The sequence below is a fragment of the Mytilus galloprovincialis genome, chromosome 2 (assembly GCF_965363235.1).
Source record: "Mytilus galloprovincialis chromosome 2, xbMytGall1.hap1.1, whole genome shotgun sequence".
Classification (NCBI taxonomy): domain Eukaryota; kingdom Metazoa; phylum Mollusca; class Bivalvia; order Mytilida; family Mytilidae; genus Mytilus; species Mytilus galloprovincialis.
In genome coordinates, this window is record NC_134839.1 from 55,644,606 (window position 1) to 55,661,058 (window position 16,453).

Below are 16,453 nucleotides of genomic sequence, written 5' to 3' on the forward strand. Positions count from 1 at the left end.
GCCTTCAACAATGAACAAAGCCCATACCACATAGTCAGCTTTAAAAGACCCCGAAATGACAATGCAAAACAATTCAAACGAGAAAAACTAACGGCCTAATTCATGTACAAAAATGAACGAAAAACAAATATATAACACATAAACAAACTACAACCACTGAATTACAGGCTCCTGACATGGGACAGGCACATACATACAAAATGTGGCGGGGGTAAACATGTTAGCGGGATCCAACTCTCCCCTAATCTGGGACGGTGGTGTAACAGTGCAACATAAGAACAAACTATAAAAATCAGTTGAAAAAGGCTTAACTCATCAGATGGATAAACCTGCAAAAACTACAAATACAAGTTGACTTGACCGGGTACTTGTACTTCCCAACAACAAAAAGACACTAAGTAAAGATCTGAGAGTATACTGGCAGTTACTAACAGCTAGTTCATTTGAAGCCACTAACAACTAATATGACAAATTATGCATATCTAAGACTAAATTATCAATCAGTACACATCCAACACCCAGCATCGAAGTAATTTCCTTCTTCGTTTCTTGTCTATCCTATAATATTGATCTATGAACCTTAAAAAAAACTACATTTTCGTAGATGTATGTGTAAGATGATTGTCTTGTCTGTTTTCAGAATCAGGAAAATGAAACTTGTTCAGAAGCATATGTTGGCCCAGTTATTCGTCTGGTTTGGTTTGAATTAAAAGTAAATGCTTTATTATTTGATGAAGGTTGTTTTACCGTTGGCTCTATTTCAGTCTTGTCCAAAGAAATGATTAGCCCAATTAAAATCAATAAGATATATATATATATATTTATTAATAGTATCGGAAGCACATGTCTGTGTTTGTTTATATTCAACACGTGTTGATGAGCACATGGTTGCATACCTGGTTTGTTATTGTATGATTTGATTGGCTATTGTATGTCGCAATGCAGGTATCCTACCCGTTTGTACGAGGGTAGGATCGTGATTCTCGTGCAGAATCTCATTATAAATAATAGATATTTTTATCACTAGTTATTCGACGTTCTGCCTTTCAGAGTAGCATACCCACGGTGGGTATGGTTGTCCTGCGAGAGAACGTACTGTGCTGGTGATTTGGTCCTGACGGGTGCTGGTGATCAATGAAAAAATGTAAACAAAGACGAAAATAATGATTTTTGACGTTTTCACTCATAAAAAATGGAAGAAAACGGTTGAGATTTTTCAATTTTGTTTCTTATGGGTTCATATGTAAACCATTAAAAAGTTGACCCTCTAAACTTTTTCAGTAAGCGTAACACAGAAATGCTCATTTTCAGAAAATCTCGAACTGAAAAAATAAAACAAAAATGCTCATAGAGTCCGCTTTCTATACCGCAATCCACGCGACAAAACTATTTTGTGAAAAAAACATTGCAATTTATTAACATTTAGCATTTTCTCAATTTATTCATGTCCTGATACTGTGCTGGTGGGTCCTGTCATTGTGCTTGTGGGTCCTGATACGGTGCTGGTGATTTTGGATAAGAAGTTGGTCATATTTGAAACAAATGTTACAAAATCAATAAAATTGGGCAGATAATTGTTGTCAATAGGATCTATGACTCCTATTTTAGCTCTTGTGCATCCATTTGGCTGTTTAATATGTGTTTTGAAATGATCGTAACTTGTATTAAATAATTACATAAAAGGGCAATATCTTTCTTTCAATATCAGATAACAATATATAGTATCTAAAATAAGAATAGTTTTATTAAGATATTTTAAATGCCCCTTACATTGATGCTTCAACAATGATCAAAGCCAATGCCGCATAGACATGTTTGTTAGCGCTCCGCATACCCCTCCCCACTTCCACCCAACCAACCCTCCTCATCTCCTCCTTCATTGTTACAGTGGTGTACCAACACAACAATTTATTACATAAAATAATAACACAAAGACACACATTATTGAATAACGAATGCTTGCAGGTACTGAAAGCTAGTTCAAAGCCGCATTTTCAACTAATAGATAAACCATGTTCTCATATACAAAAATCCCAATCGTGTAGATTAAAAAAGTCTCAAAACTTAAGTTCACATTTTAATGTTTGATGAAGCAGAACTTTAATAGTGTGCAGTGAATCTTGTTCTCACAACAGTTATTGTCATAATTATGTTTACATAAGACTCATAAAGGAATTAAGAAGGTACCAAGCAATATTTTACAGTTCAATTTAATGATCATGAATGGAAGGAAATGGTACGTAAGTTTACATAGGACAAAAAGAAATTGATATTATTTTTTGGCGAAAGACTTAAACGCTTCCTTGCATTATATAGTACAGCTCTTCTATAAAAGCATGCAAAAAAAATTTTGATTGATTTGCTTGCTATGTTTGCTTGGATGTTTTCAAACAATAGGTAGGCGGAGTTTCAATACATACTGGGATTTGATTGGACAAATACAAACTGACAGGAATTGAAGTTAATGTTTATTTTCCAAATAAATTGTAGTATATAGTAAACAGACTACTTACCTGTCGTTTACAAACATCCAAACAATCATAGCAAGCAATTTAATCAATGGTTTGCTTTGCATATATTTATAGAAGAGCTGTAAATTCTGAAAAAAAAAGAAGAAATTTTGTTGTCGTAGATGGTTAAATCCTCAACAAAATCACAATATCTTTGTTGGAACGAATAAAGGTTTTAAATCAAATTTTCGTGGACTTTTTAGCTTCCACCCTGACGAGACATGTTAGCTGTTCGTATGCTGTTGCACCTGACGCACGGAAACTTTCACATTTCCATCTTCTTTTCTGAAATATTTTACCCAGCTCATACTTGACAGGACTGTTATCCTAGTAAAAGGTGTAACCAATGAATTGAACACAAGTTAAAAATTCCATAATACTATATAATTCATTTTATGTGTCAATTTGTTCGAAAAAAGTCGAAAAGAAGAGAGTTTTTTTAATGCCATGATTATCTGCCGCTTTCTAGATCTATGCTTAGCATTTATTTCAGATGACATGGACTCCTCACCCTGGTGACCCTGCTGCCTTTCATAACTTTATCCGTATACATATATTAATAGATAAACAAAAGGCTGCAACTGGTATTTGATTCGTTGTAACGAGAATATTTGTGGTGAATGGAAACTGTGAGGGTCAAAATCTTAAATTGCTTATAAATGTTGCTGGACCCAGTTTCGTTATCTGATCTGAATTTTCTGAAATGTGCAAGGTGATAGACATTTTGATTTTTTTTACTCGGTAAGTTTTGCCCTAATTGCTTGAATATTTGCAATATTAAAGCCGATTTCAATGAGTGTGTAGACAAAGGGAATATCTTTGGTTATCTTGCTTGCTGAACAGAAAAGTCATTGTTAGGTTATGTAAACTACCCTACTTTAAGAGTAGACTAGTCCGACAAATGACACATCTTTCTGTCTGTAGGACCAGGCTAATTCGAAAGGAGGGTATAGACCTTACCTAACAATGACTTCACGGTTTAGCTAACAAGCAAGCTAACCAAAGATATAACATTTGCCTACATACTCAATGGAATCGGCTGTAACTAAAAACTCGAATACATTTTAACAGACAGTGGTCTGGTTTGTTGATGAATATTGTTTTTCCTAGATTCACTCTTGAAAAAATTATTTGGTAACATTTGGTCATTGTAATACGGACGCCAAGACAATAAATGAACCTCACACGATCCCTCGACACAGTTAAGCTTATATATGATCTTATAGCGATTCGGGTTGAAAATCAGTTGAAATTAAGCCAGTTATTTGTGTGTGTAGATTTGTATTGTTTTAAACTGTTATGACTTTTTAAAGTTAAATCTAGGTGTTTAATCTAAGAATTTCTTTTTTAAACTTATTTACTTGTTTTATACTCAATTGGTAGTATGAAGTTACGAGATATTTTAATTTTTGAAATTGAAGGCACAATTAACAAAGCAAACGTTAGTTTCAAATACTTTTAAATAGATTTTTAAGGATAATGTACCCTTGTGTTGATCCCATGCTAAACATAACAAAAATTTCTGTACAAAGGTCTGTGAATTTTCTACAAAAATAGTGATTTTATTTTCACCAAATTCTCTTTTTCTACTAAATACAATAATGAACTATAAATAATAATGCTTTGCAAGAAGTTTCCCCTTGATACATGTATATGTACAAAATTATATCTCTATTATTCATTGTCTGTGCTGTTTTACGGAGCCCCGCTAGGGACATGCAAAGAAAAAAAAATATATTGTGCGCACAAAATAATATATTGTGCGCACAACTTAATATATTGTGCGCACAACTTAATATATTGTGCGCACAACTTAATTATATTGTGCGCACAAAATAATATATTGTGCGCACAACTTAAATATATTGTGCGCACAACTTAAATATATTGTGCGCACAAAATAATATATTGTGGGCACAATTTAAATATATTGTCCGCACAATTTAGATATATTGTCCGCACAATTTAAATAATATTGTGCGCACAACATAAACATATTGTGCACACAATATGATATGGTGTGTGCCCAAAATTAGGAAAACAGTTTTCACTTGACTATGAACTCATTTTATTGATCACTCAACAAGGTTAAATGTTCGTGGTTTAGACGAAATTTCAGATACTAAATGCAATAGTTCTTCTATATTTGGTTGTATGAAAAAAATTTAATGTCTAAATGTCAACTTGACAGGTGTCATCTGACCTTGACCTCATTTTCAGGGTAAAGTGGTCCGGCAAAGTATTTTTTTTTTGTGTTTTGGTGTATTTCTCGGATACAATAAGCATTTCATAGCTAGATATATTTGATGTACGGAATGTTTGCTCATTGTTGAAGACCGTACGATGACCTATAGTTGTTAATGTCTGTGTCATTTTGGTCTTTTGTGGAAAGTTGTCTCATTGGCAATCATACCACATCGTCTTTTTTATATTGTATGGTGTAATTGTCTATCTTGCAATAATAGTAATCTGACCTTGATTTTATATTTATGGTTCGTGTTATTTGATTCGACTTGTTTGGTCTATTTTCAGATACTATAAGGAATAAGTGAACTTTATTTGTTTTGTAGAATGATTTTAATGTATATATATATATTTTTCTGACCTTGACTTTATTTTCATGGTTTATTGGTCAATTTTAAATATCTCAGGATTGGTCTATTTTTTAGATACGATAATAAAGGTATAGTGTAACTGTATTTAATGTACAAAATAATTCTAAGGCGCGTATGTTTTATAAGGTTTGTTTCTCAGATACATTTGGTTTTTCAATACAGCAAGAAAATCTCGCACCCAAAGGCGCGCTTCAGCTGGCCCATAAACTAAAATATGTACTAGTTCAGCGATAATGGACGTCATACTAAAGTATACTTAAGCGTTTCTCGTTTCTCGTTAAGTGTTTCTCGTTTCTTGTTTTTTATATAGATTAGGGCGATTAGGCCGTTGGTTTTCCGGTTTGAATGGTTTTACACTAGTAATTTTGGGGACCCTTTATAGCTTGCTGTTTGTTGTGAGCCTAAGCTACGTGTTAAAGACCGTACCTTGACCTATAATGGTTTATTTTTATAAATTGAGACTTGGATGGAGAGTTGTCTCATTGGCACTCATACCCCATCTTCCTTTATCTATCCAAAATATATAAAAGAAACTAAAATTAAAATTAATAGAAGACCAACACAAAGGCCAGAGGCTCCTGACCTTGGACGGACACAAAATTGCGGCGGAGTTAAACATGTTTTGTGAGATCTCATCCCTCCTTTTGTACCTCTAGCCAATGCAGATAGAAAAAACCCAGCAATACCGATAGTAAAACTCATTTTAAAAGAAGTTTGTGTCCGATGTCAGAATAGGTAACAAATGAAACTTAACAAAATGACAATGATACATAAATTAACAAAAGGACTACTAGCAGTTACTGAAATGCCAGCTCCACACCTCAATTAAACTGATTGAAAGATTATGACTGTCTTAATTATTTGAATATCAAGCACAATCCCTCCCGTTACGGGTTGCGTATCATACCATCATAAAATATATGAGAAGAATGTAACCCGTATTTGTATGAGCTATGGTGTATATGTATTATGTTGTCTCATTGGTACTCGCATCGATCGCGATCAATCGGGCCACAAGTTTTTGAATAAATGTATTTTTGAACAAAAATAGATACTATCAGTGACCTCTTGCCCTCTCTTCTTTTAATCAGAATGAATCTATAACTTGGCCTGAAACATTTGTACACAACTCTTAAAAAAATTCTAAATCATAATTAGCATACTGTTCTATGTCGGAAACTTGTTATTCAGTGGTAGTCGTTTATTGGTGTGGTTCATATATGTTTATCGTCTTGTTACAGTCATTTTGGGCCTTTTATAGTTTGCTGTTAGGTGTGAGCCAACGCTCCGTAAAGAAGACCGTACTATAACCAATAAATGATAACTTTTAATAAATCATGATTTGGATGGAGAGCTGTCTCATTGGCACTTATATTGCATCTTTTGATTTATATATATGTACTCAGTTTTATCTCTATTTGATCACAACTTCATGGTGAATTTCTTAGACTGAACACACCGTCATATTTCAATAACGAACAGTACATTTTGGGTCAAAACCGTACTTAATCATGAACAAACATAGTCATCTTTAATGATAAAAAGCTTGTGTACGTGTATTCAGTTTTCAGTGGATTTGACTTACTCTACACTTTTACAATGATATGTTTAGAGAAACCACATTATTCATTTAAGTTGATGACACTAAAACTTCATCATAAACTATAATCAAATCATTTACCATAAACAGAGACGGACGGATGAACGGACGTAAAGACTTAAATATAATAGCCATCTCTATCGTCGACGGAGCATAACAAAATCAAAGTCGTAAATTGAGGAACATGTCAGTCTTGTGTCAATAAAAACAAAATATTGAGATTTTCAGAAATAAAGTATAATGCATAAGTGTAATTAGTAGTTGTATATTTGTTACAAGAAAGTCTACATAGGTTTGATAGTGTCCTCGCTCTATTGCCAAGTATGTTTCAAACCGTACCAATAAACTCTGATATAAATTAGAGGATTCCGACGATTTTGTTGGTAAACCAAGTTTCAGACGAACTAAACGTAATTTATTTAGTATTCATGTCAGGAGTCGATTCAAATGCACTGATGATTTTTTGCTAGAGTATTTCCATGTAATCTAGCCCAATTTCAAAAGAAAACCTTATGCATTTATCCATTCTTTCACTTTAAAAAGGAGACATGTGTAAGGTCAAACAATTTAACGCACACTATATTATGTTGTGCGCACAACATATTTAATTGTGCGCACAATATGTTTAAGTTGTGCGCACAATATATTTAAGTTGTGCGCACAATATATTTAAATTGTGCGCACAATATATTATTTTGTGCGCACCATATATTTAAGTTGTGCGCACAATATATTATTTTGTGCGCACAATATAATTAAGTTGTGCGCACAATATAATTAAGTTGTGCACAATATATTATTTTGTGCGCACAATATATTATTTTGTGCGCACAATATATTTAAGTTGTGCGCACAATATATTATTTTGTGCGCACAATATAATTAAGTTGTGCGCACAATATATTATTTTGTGCGCACAATATATTTTTTTTTCTTGGCATGTCCCTAGCGGGGCTCCGTACTGTTTTGATACTATTGCAGTTTGCACATTTTCGTAATTGACAGGCCACAGGAGGGGGTGATAAACCATACACGAAAATATAAAATATTGATCTAAGTACTTAATTTGCATCTCTGAACCCCCACCCCGGCTTGTTTTTTAGGAGGGTGTCTAAAAATGGTCGATTACAGACAGCCGAGTACGCATTTTACTTTCCAGGCGTGTTTACGTTGATTGTTAAAGTCCTGAAAACGGATAGATAGAAACAAAAATGTTTGATTTATCTGGCTTTAGATTCAGTTTTTTTAAATATAAATTAAGTCTACATTTTAATATAATAATACTAAGAATTCACAATATAAAAAAATGCAGAAAAAAAATGGAGATGAGAAATATCGTAATAAGCAGTCATTACTACAGAGATGGTGAGTTTGACACACAAAACTTAAAAGCTTAGTGATATTACCAATATTAAAATAAAAATGTATTTTAGTTTGGTAGTTTTTCCATTTACTCATTTTCAATCATAATTAAGGCACATTTGATTTTTTATTCATAAAATATTTAAATATAGAAAAGTAGGACACATTGTTTACTTCCTCCCCTGTAATTCTTTATCAAAAATATTTATTTATTTTGGAATTTTGAAATGAAAAAGCTAAGAAATCTTAGTTTTGTTAATGTTCTCTAGGTTATATCGTCTTCATTCTCTGACATATTCTCTGACATATTCTAGTCTGCCCTTTCATAAAATAGTGGTTTTTTTTAGTGTTCTATCGAACTTTCGAAAAAAAATACCTGATAACCGTTCAGACAAAAAAAATATGATGAAAAAATCTTACAGATACAGCAAGTGATTCTTAATAGCTGTAAGATACATTTTTCTTTTAAAATACAACTTTTAAATCTTACGGGAAACTATTCCAAGCTTAACACTTTCACTGTAACCTCGCTCTAACTTATCCCCCATCCCCCCAAAAAAACCAAACAAACAAACCCGCAATACTATTGTCATTCTTATAGTCAGCACTCAATTTTTCACAAACAAATGTGTTTTAAGCTGCTAAAGACATATGATTCAAACGCTCAGAAAGTCCTTTCTTCTATATTTTTGCTCTCCATTTTTATACAAAACCTTTTACATTTTTATTTTATGGGTTATTGTTGAAGTTCGTACAATGACGTATGGTTGTTAACACATACTTTCTTTGGTTTCTTATGGAAATTTGTCCATTGACAACAAACATACAACATCATCTACTTTATATAAGTATTGTATAAATTACAACGTATTTTGGCGATCTTGCAAAATGATCGTAATCCCGAAAATCGTAAACATATTTTCTTATCTTAAAAGGGGGCAAGAAGGGTTCCATTAACCGGCCAATAAATAAAATCACAGTTAATTATAAAAAGAATAAAAAATAGGTTTTTTTTTTCTCTCATAATAACAGTAAACAGATTCATAACAATGTCAATTTCAAGAAAGCAGACAACAGTTAATTACTAGTAGTCAATAACAGTACATCATCAATGATCTTGACTGAATATTTGCCAATTTTAACTAAAATATAAAGGCACAGAACCAGGACATAGGAGCACAGAACCAGGACCGTTTTTCTTATCACCAGCACATCGTCAGGACAATTCCGTTTAACGAACTTGCACGACTTTTGCAATTTTATATTGTTGTAATATACTTTGCATGGTACTTATGACGCATCAGAGAAAAATTAAGCAACAAAACAGTCGTTTTATTGCCGTTCTGATACAATGTAAACAAACCCACCAGCACAGAATCAGGACCCACCAGCACCCGTCAGGACCAAATCACCAGCACAGTACGTTCTCTCGCAGGACAACCATACCCACCGTGATACCTCCGTTTCGTTATACATACCCACCACCCCACCCCACCCATTGATAGATTTGAGTTAGACAGTTTAATGATGTGACAAGATAAATTGTAATAATAATGTATTTATTGTGTTTTGTAGATTGTTGTTGATTTTGATTTTTAGTGGGATGGAGTCCCGACACGGACTTTTGTTGTATTGAGGAAACTTGTGTGATTTTCTTGGATGAGTTATTAGATGCAGATGGACGTTTTGAATGAATATTGAAATATGAATATATGAAATGGTTTTGATGTTTGAAGAAAAAATAAAGTATTAAAGTGTGCTACTCACAAGGAGAGCTCATTCCTAAAGTATACATGTGTTGAGTTTTATTGACTAAATAATTTAGAATGAAATTCAAAACAGTGTGGCTGTGGCCATTGATTGACACATTAAATTCATCCATTGACTGGGACAATTTAGGTGAACGTTTGTATGTAACGACCACTGCTCACTATGTACTTTTTAAAGACACTTAAACTATGGGGTCACCAAAGGTTCTCAACACCTTAATAAAGTTATTCGAAAAATTAATCAGAAATAACACGATGTTTTGATTTATATCAATTAAATAAATCAAAACATAAAAGTTATTCCTGATTAATTTTTCGAATTATTTTATAATTAAAGGCGTTAAGAAACCTTTGGTGACCCCACAGTTTAAATGTCTATCGTAGGTACGTCGTGAACAGTGGTCGTTACAGACAAACGTTCACGTAAATTGTCCCAGTCAATGGATGAATTTAATGTGTCAATCAATGGCCACAGCCACACTGTTTTGAATTTCATTCTATGTTCGGTTAAGCTTGGCGAATTAGAACATAAATATATGTGTGTTCAAAGTAAACGGAGACAAAAGCATGATAATTATTGCTAAGCTAACGGTGTTAAAACACCATTTCTTCATCAGGTAGATATATTTGTGCGTTTTTAATCAAAATGAAATGGGCAGCAGGCTTCTTTGATGAAATTAGTAATACTAGTACTATTTTTAACTTCACAAAGAGAATATAATTGATTTAATAATTGTAAAAAAACGAACTTTATGCTCGGCGGATAAAAATGTTCCTAGAATAACATTTTGACAAAGAGCAGAAACACGCCTGGTAAACCATCTAATCTCAACCAAATGGTTGAGACGGAAAAAAGTATTCTGGCACTTCCTGTTGAGATTTTCTGGTTCAAATTATCCAAAATAAACATAGGGTAGGTCGACTTTTCGCCAATTTACTGAAAAACAATGCGTTTTTTGTAAAATAGGAGAATGTCATGCCATAGATAATTGAATTAGGGTTTCTCTCGTGTATAACATGGACCAATATGATTTAAAATGACATCGTAATGACTTTTCTCCAGCAGGTAAATGTGGCCAGTGCAGTCAGCTATTGACAAAATGACAGCGATATCATTGATAAACTAACGTATATATCAGTGAATTAGTATTTTTCTAAAACCTTATAAACATAAAATTACAGTTTGTTCTTTTTCTTTACTTATATAATATCATTAAGCGAAATATGCTATAAAGTATTTCATGTTGAGATTTTCTGGTATCGGTTGAGATATTCTGGAACAATGTTGAGATCTTCTGGTGAATGAAACTTTCAACTATAGCTTAGTATCAATTACATATACAACCGTCAAAACATTCCAACTGTCATTTAAATCTTGTCTGCAGTTATGACAGCAGCTTCTAAAGAGACCTTTGGTTGTAATAGAGTCTAAATAGTAAACAACTGTGTGTTTTTTAAAGTATTAAAGTTCTACCGCTGGAGATTAATAATCTAGCGTTTGAGATGCAGTTTTGCATAGAAGCTATAAAGTCAATAATGGTGTAATTGACATCTCCAAAAGCTAGAATTTATTCCTACATCGCTTATCTTGACATCTCAATAGCTAGCTTTTCGATATCTACATCGCTATATTTTACATTTGCAGTGCTGGTATTAACATCAACACTACAATTATCTACAGAACTTGGTTTTAAAAATCGTAAGCACGGGACAATTTGCATCCCGCCTGCGCTATATTTACATAATCAGTGCTTAACTGTGAATCTTCAACACTAGACCTTTATTCTGACAGCCTCATATCGTGGTATGGGGTTCCTTCTTTATAAAGAATACATAGACGTGCCACAGGAATGGGTCTCTTTTTCATTGTCAAATTATATATCAACGGGTAGCAATTTCACCAAAGTAAATGTCCGTGGGTCAGTTATTTTGTTTTTTTTCTATGTTTATAATCAACATGAACAGGAGTAAAACTGCAAAGATTGTAGTATTGATGTTTGAATGAGTCATTAACGCCCGTTGTCTAACTACATGCATATTCAAGACAAGTACATGAAAATGTTGCATGAATATTAACCCTCCTTTGTACTAGATTGACACGCCGTGTGTGCTTTTGAAATGAAATTGATATACACGTCCACTTGTATTTGTGTACTTCTGGTGAGTTAAGCCTTTTTCAACTGACTTTTATGATTCGTTCTTATGTTGTACTGTTATTCCATTGTCCCAGGTTAGGGGAGGGTTGGGATCCCGCTATAACATGTTTAACCCCGCCACATTATGTATGTATGTGCCTGTCCTAAGTTAGGACCATGTATTTCAGTCGGGTTATCGTTAGTCAAAGTTATGTGTAATATATTTGTTTTTGTTCATTTTTTTTTTAATAAATAAGGCAGTAAGTTTTCTCGCTACAATTGTTTTACATTGTCATTTTAGGGCCTTTTATAGCTGACTATGCAGTATTGGGTTTGCTCATGGTTGAAGGCCGTACGGTGACCTATAGTTGTTAATTTCTGTGTCATTTTGTTCGCTTGTGGAGAGTTGTCTCATTGGCAATCATATCATAGCTTCTTTTATATCTATATTTATAGTATACACAAGGTATTGTCCCGCAGTTAATATTTGTCCCTTTTTAAGAACACATTATTCTAAATCTAAGCCTAGAAGTGTTTACTTCTCACTTCAGCTGTGATCACACCGTACAGGATAGCACGAACGGACGCCTAACGGATAAAATAAAAGGGTTTCCACGGATAAAATAAAAGGGTTTCCACGGATAAAATAAAAGGGTTTCCGGTGACAAAATTGATATCCGTTGGGAGTCTGTTGATGAAGATACGGATTAGAAACGGAAACGGAACGGACACATGATTTTTTTATTAGTTGTTAGTGGCTTTGAACTAGCTGTCAGACAACTGCGAGTACTCTCAGATCTGTCCATTGTGTCTTTTTGTGTCGGGATGTATAAGTACCGGGCCACGTCCACTTGTATATTTGTCAATCTGATGAGTTAAGCCATTTTCAATTGATTTTTATAGTTCGTTCTTGTGTTTTACTGTTATACCACTGTCCAAGGTTAGGGGAGGGTTGGGATCCCGCTAACATGTTTAACCCCGCCACATTATTTATGTATGTGCCTGTCCCAAGTCAGGAGCCTGTAATTCAGTGGTTGTCGTTTGTTTATGTGTTACATATTTGTTTTTCGTTCATTTTTTACATAAATAAGGCCGTTAGTTTTCTCGTTTGAATTGTTTTACATTGTCCTATCGGGGCCTTTTATAGCTCACTATGCGGTATGGGCTTTGCTCATTGTTGAAGGCCGTACGGTGACCTATAGTTGTTAATGTCTGTGTCATTTTGGTCTTTTGTGGATAGTTGTCTCATTGGCAATCATACCACATCTTCTTTTTTATACATACCGTAAAAAATGGACGCCTACCGTATGTACAACGGAGACTTCATCCGTTGAACGTCCCTTAACAGTCGGAAAGCTGACCCCGGTTTGACCCCATTTCTTAAAGCAACAATGGACGTCATGTGATTACCATATATGGGCATTTTTTTACCAAAAAAAGTGAAGCTCGTTTTTTGGAATTTGTAGTTTTTTGCATGAATTAAAACTAATTTCCTTTTAAGTGAACATTCTTGAGTATATAAGAAATATATTACTCAACTCAATTAGGGATTAAACTCATTTCTTTCTCTCAAAATGTGTCTTTAAAGTCAAGGTGTTGACGAAAAAAATTGGTCACAGAAAATTAAAATCGTAATTTTCTTTCTTAACTTCTCGGGAAGCTATGCTGAATTTAAATTATGTTATGTAACATAACTTGGACTATGATGTGTCAAATTTGTGCCAGTTGATATGCTAAGATACGCAAATGTGCCAGTTAGATGTGTCGATATAACTGACGAAGCGGGGCCGACGGTAATTCACGAGTTACGTCCCTTTGTTTGACACTATCATGAACAAACTATAGTTATATCAAGCAATATATGCTGTTATTTACATGTGAATATTATTAAAAATTATCTTATTAAATATATTTTGATACTGTAAACATGTGCCAAAAAATAGAGAAACACATTTTATCACTTTTCAGAACTCAGTCCCTGTGAAATAGGCCCTATATGTGTCCCTATGTGCCATATTAATAGGGTTAATAATTTAATATTAATTTAATATTCCAAGAGTTAATTTAATATTCATGTTTTGGTGAGTATTTTCACTGCTGCAACCAAATTATTTTAACATATAGAAATAAATGTCGACTCAATTTATACAAGGGGTAGTCTAAATATTCATGAATAATGGATCAAGACAGTATTAAAATGATAAAAAAACAGCCACAGGAATTCCTTTTCATTACTGACACTTGCAAGTTGGTCCTATCTTTTTCATTTAAACATAAAAGAGATCACAATGAAAGTATTCTGAATGTAAAATCTTCATTATTTTAAATTAATAAAAGTAAAATTAGTTTGCAATCCTTGTATGAACAAACTAAATATAACCATGTTGTCTCATTGATTTCATGCAAGTTATAGTTCTAATGGATGGACTCAAATTATAACACAATAAACCAATAAATAAATGGTGCTGGTCATGAACTTGAAAATAAATAAGAACAAAATAGACTTAGTAATATTTTTCTTTTTCTATTTGAAAAAAATAATAATAACATTAAAAAACTATGCATTTTTACATTTATATAAAAGTATTTCAGAGCAGTTTCTGGGGGCTAAGTCAACAATTATGTTTTAGATCACAAGTCAAAATTAAGTCACACTTCATGTCAGTATGATTAAATGCTTTGAATAAGATTGATTAAAATGATACTCTGAAAGAGATTGTTTGAAGGCAGCAACCATTTGTTTTCAGGGAAGGGGGGGGGGGACTATGGATTTTTTTCCAGACAAGTTGAAAACAATTCTTCTCTTTCAATTTTAGCATTTCATTTAATGGCAGCTGAGGGTAAAACAAACATTTTTTTTTCTCAGGGTCAAAAACAAATTATTTTTTATCCAAAAATTGGAAACAAACTTTTTTTCTTCAAAACAATCAAAAGCCACCACCCCTTACCCCCTACAGAAAATCAAATGGTTGTTGGCTGCCTAAGTTGAAATTTAGGACAATACTTTCTCATTTACTTTTGCAGGATTCCTTTATCACAAAAAAAAAGTATTATTTTAAACAACGAATGTGTTTTATGTCAGTGCATCTAAAGCAGTTAAGGTTGTGCAAAGACAGTATAAGATTTCCTTACCTTGGTTTAGTTTAGTCATACATTTCACTGACTTAAAGAGAATAATTAATCCAGTCAAATATTCACAGATGATCTCGCCATTACTTTTTTAAACAAACATACTAAATGTGTGTACATTGACTGTGTTCAGATGCCAGGTGACATCGATGTGTAAGACCGAAAAAATACAATGTCAAAAAATGTCTTTCTTTTGGAATTTAGTTCAAACGGGGTTTCCCAAGGGGTAATAGAACGTTATACTTTATGATTTTTTAAAATTTTGAGATACGTATTATTAATTGTTTGTATAGTTTTTGTTAATCTGTGAAAAATAGAAGAAAATAATTTTAAACGACGATCAACGGCATTACGGGATCGTTAAAACACGGCCAATTTGACATGTTTGAATTTTTTTTTTTCCTTTTGATAATAAACTCCATGTCCAACAAATCGAAATAAATCTATTTCAGACCCTAATGGCAAGTAGGAAACTGAAAAAAAGATAAACTTCCAAATTGGCGCCAAAAAAAAAATCCGCGAAATTAACGCAATTTCAGAATGGCGGGTTTTAATATCAGTCCCATTGTTGTCTTAAGAAAGTAGCAACAACGGTCGTTTCTAAGGGCTTGCTTTCCGACTGTTAAGGGCATACGATACAGTTACAGGGAAGGTAATGACGTTGCTAACGTAAAATGTTATTTTCGCGACGTCAAACTATGGCATATCGGGAAAAGATGCATTTTTCGACTGATTTTTATCATTCAAACTGATTTAATTTGAAAACGAGTGCATGGACCCCTATTTTTTAAAATAGCAATTTGTTTCATTTTGCAAGGAGATTATGTGACCCAAATTTTATAAAACTGTAAATAGCACAATTTTTTTAATTTTAATAAACATGCAGCAAAAAATGACGTTTTTTCCTCTATTCATGAACATTTGATAAATATAGAGTTATTTCGGAATAAAAATTGCATAATTTTTAATGATAGTTATAAAATACAGAAATTACCGATTATGTAACAAAAAACAATTTGTGTTTATCTTTTAAAGCAAATAAGTTACGTCGTTCTTTCGAAAAAGAAAATACGGACACAAATCTGAATTTTGAGCAAATATACAAAATTTCGACCTCATTTTACTCAAAAAGTAGCACATGAAGGTATATTTTTTATGACATATTTGATTTAATCAGGTAAAAAATAGCCTATATGCAAATTTTCATCAACTTGTAAATACAGGTTCAAAACTGTATCGTATGCCCTTAATTCAAAGTTTTGAACATGCTCAAAATTTTCCACCGGACAGAAGGGACATTGATGGATAAAACGGATGCGGTACGGACATGAAA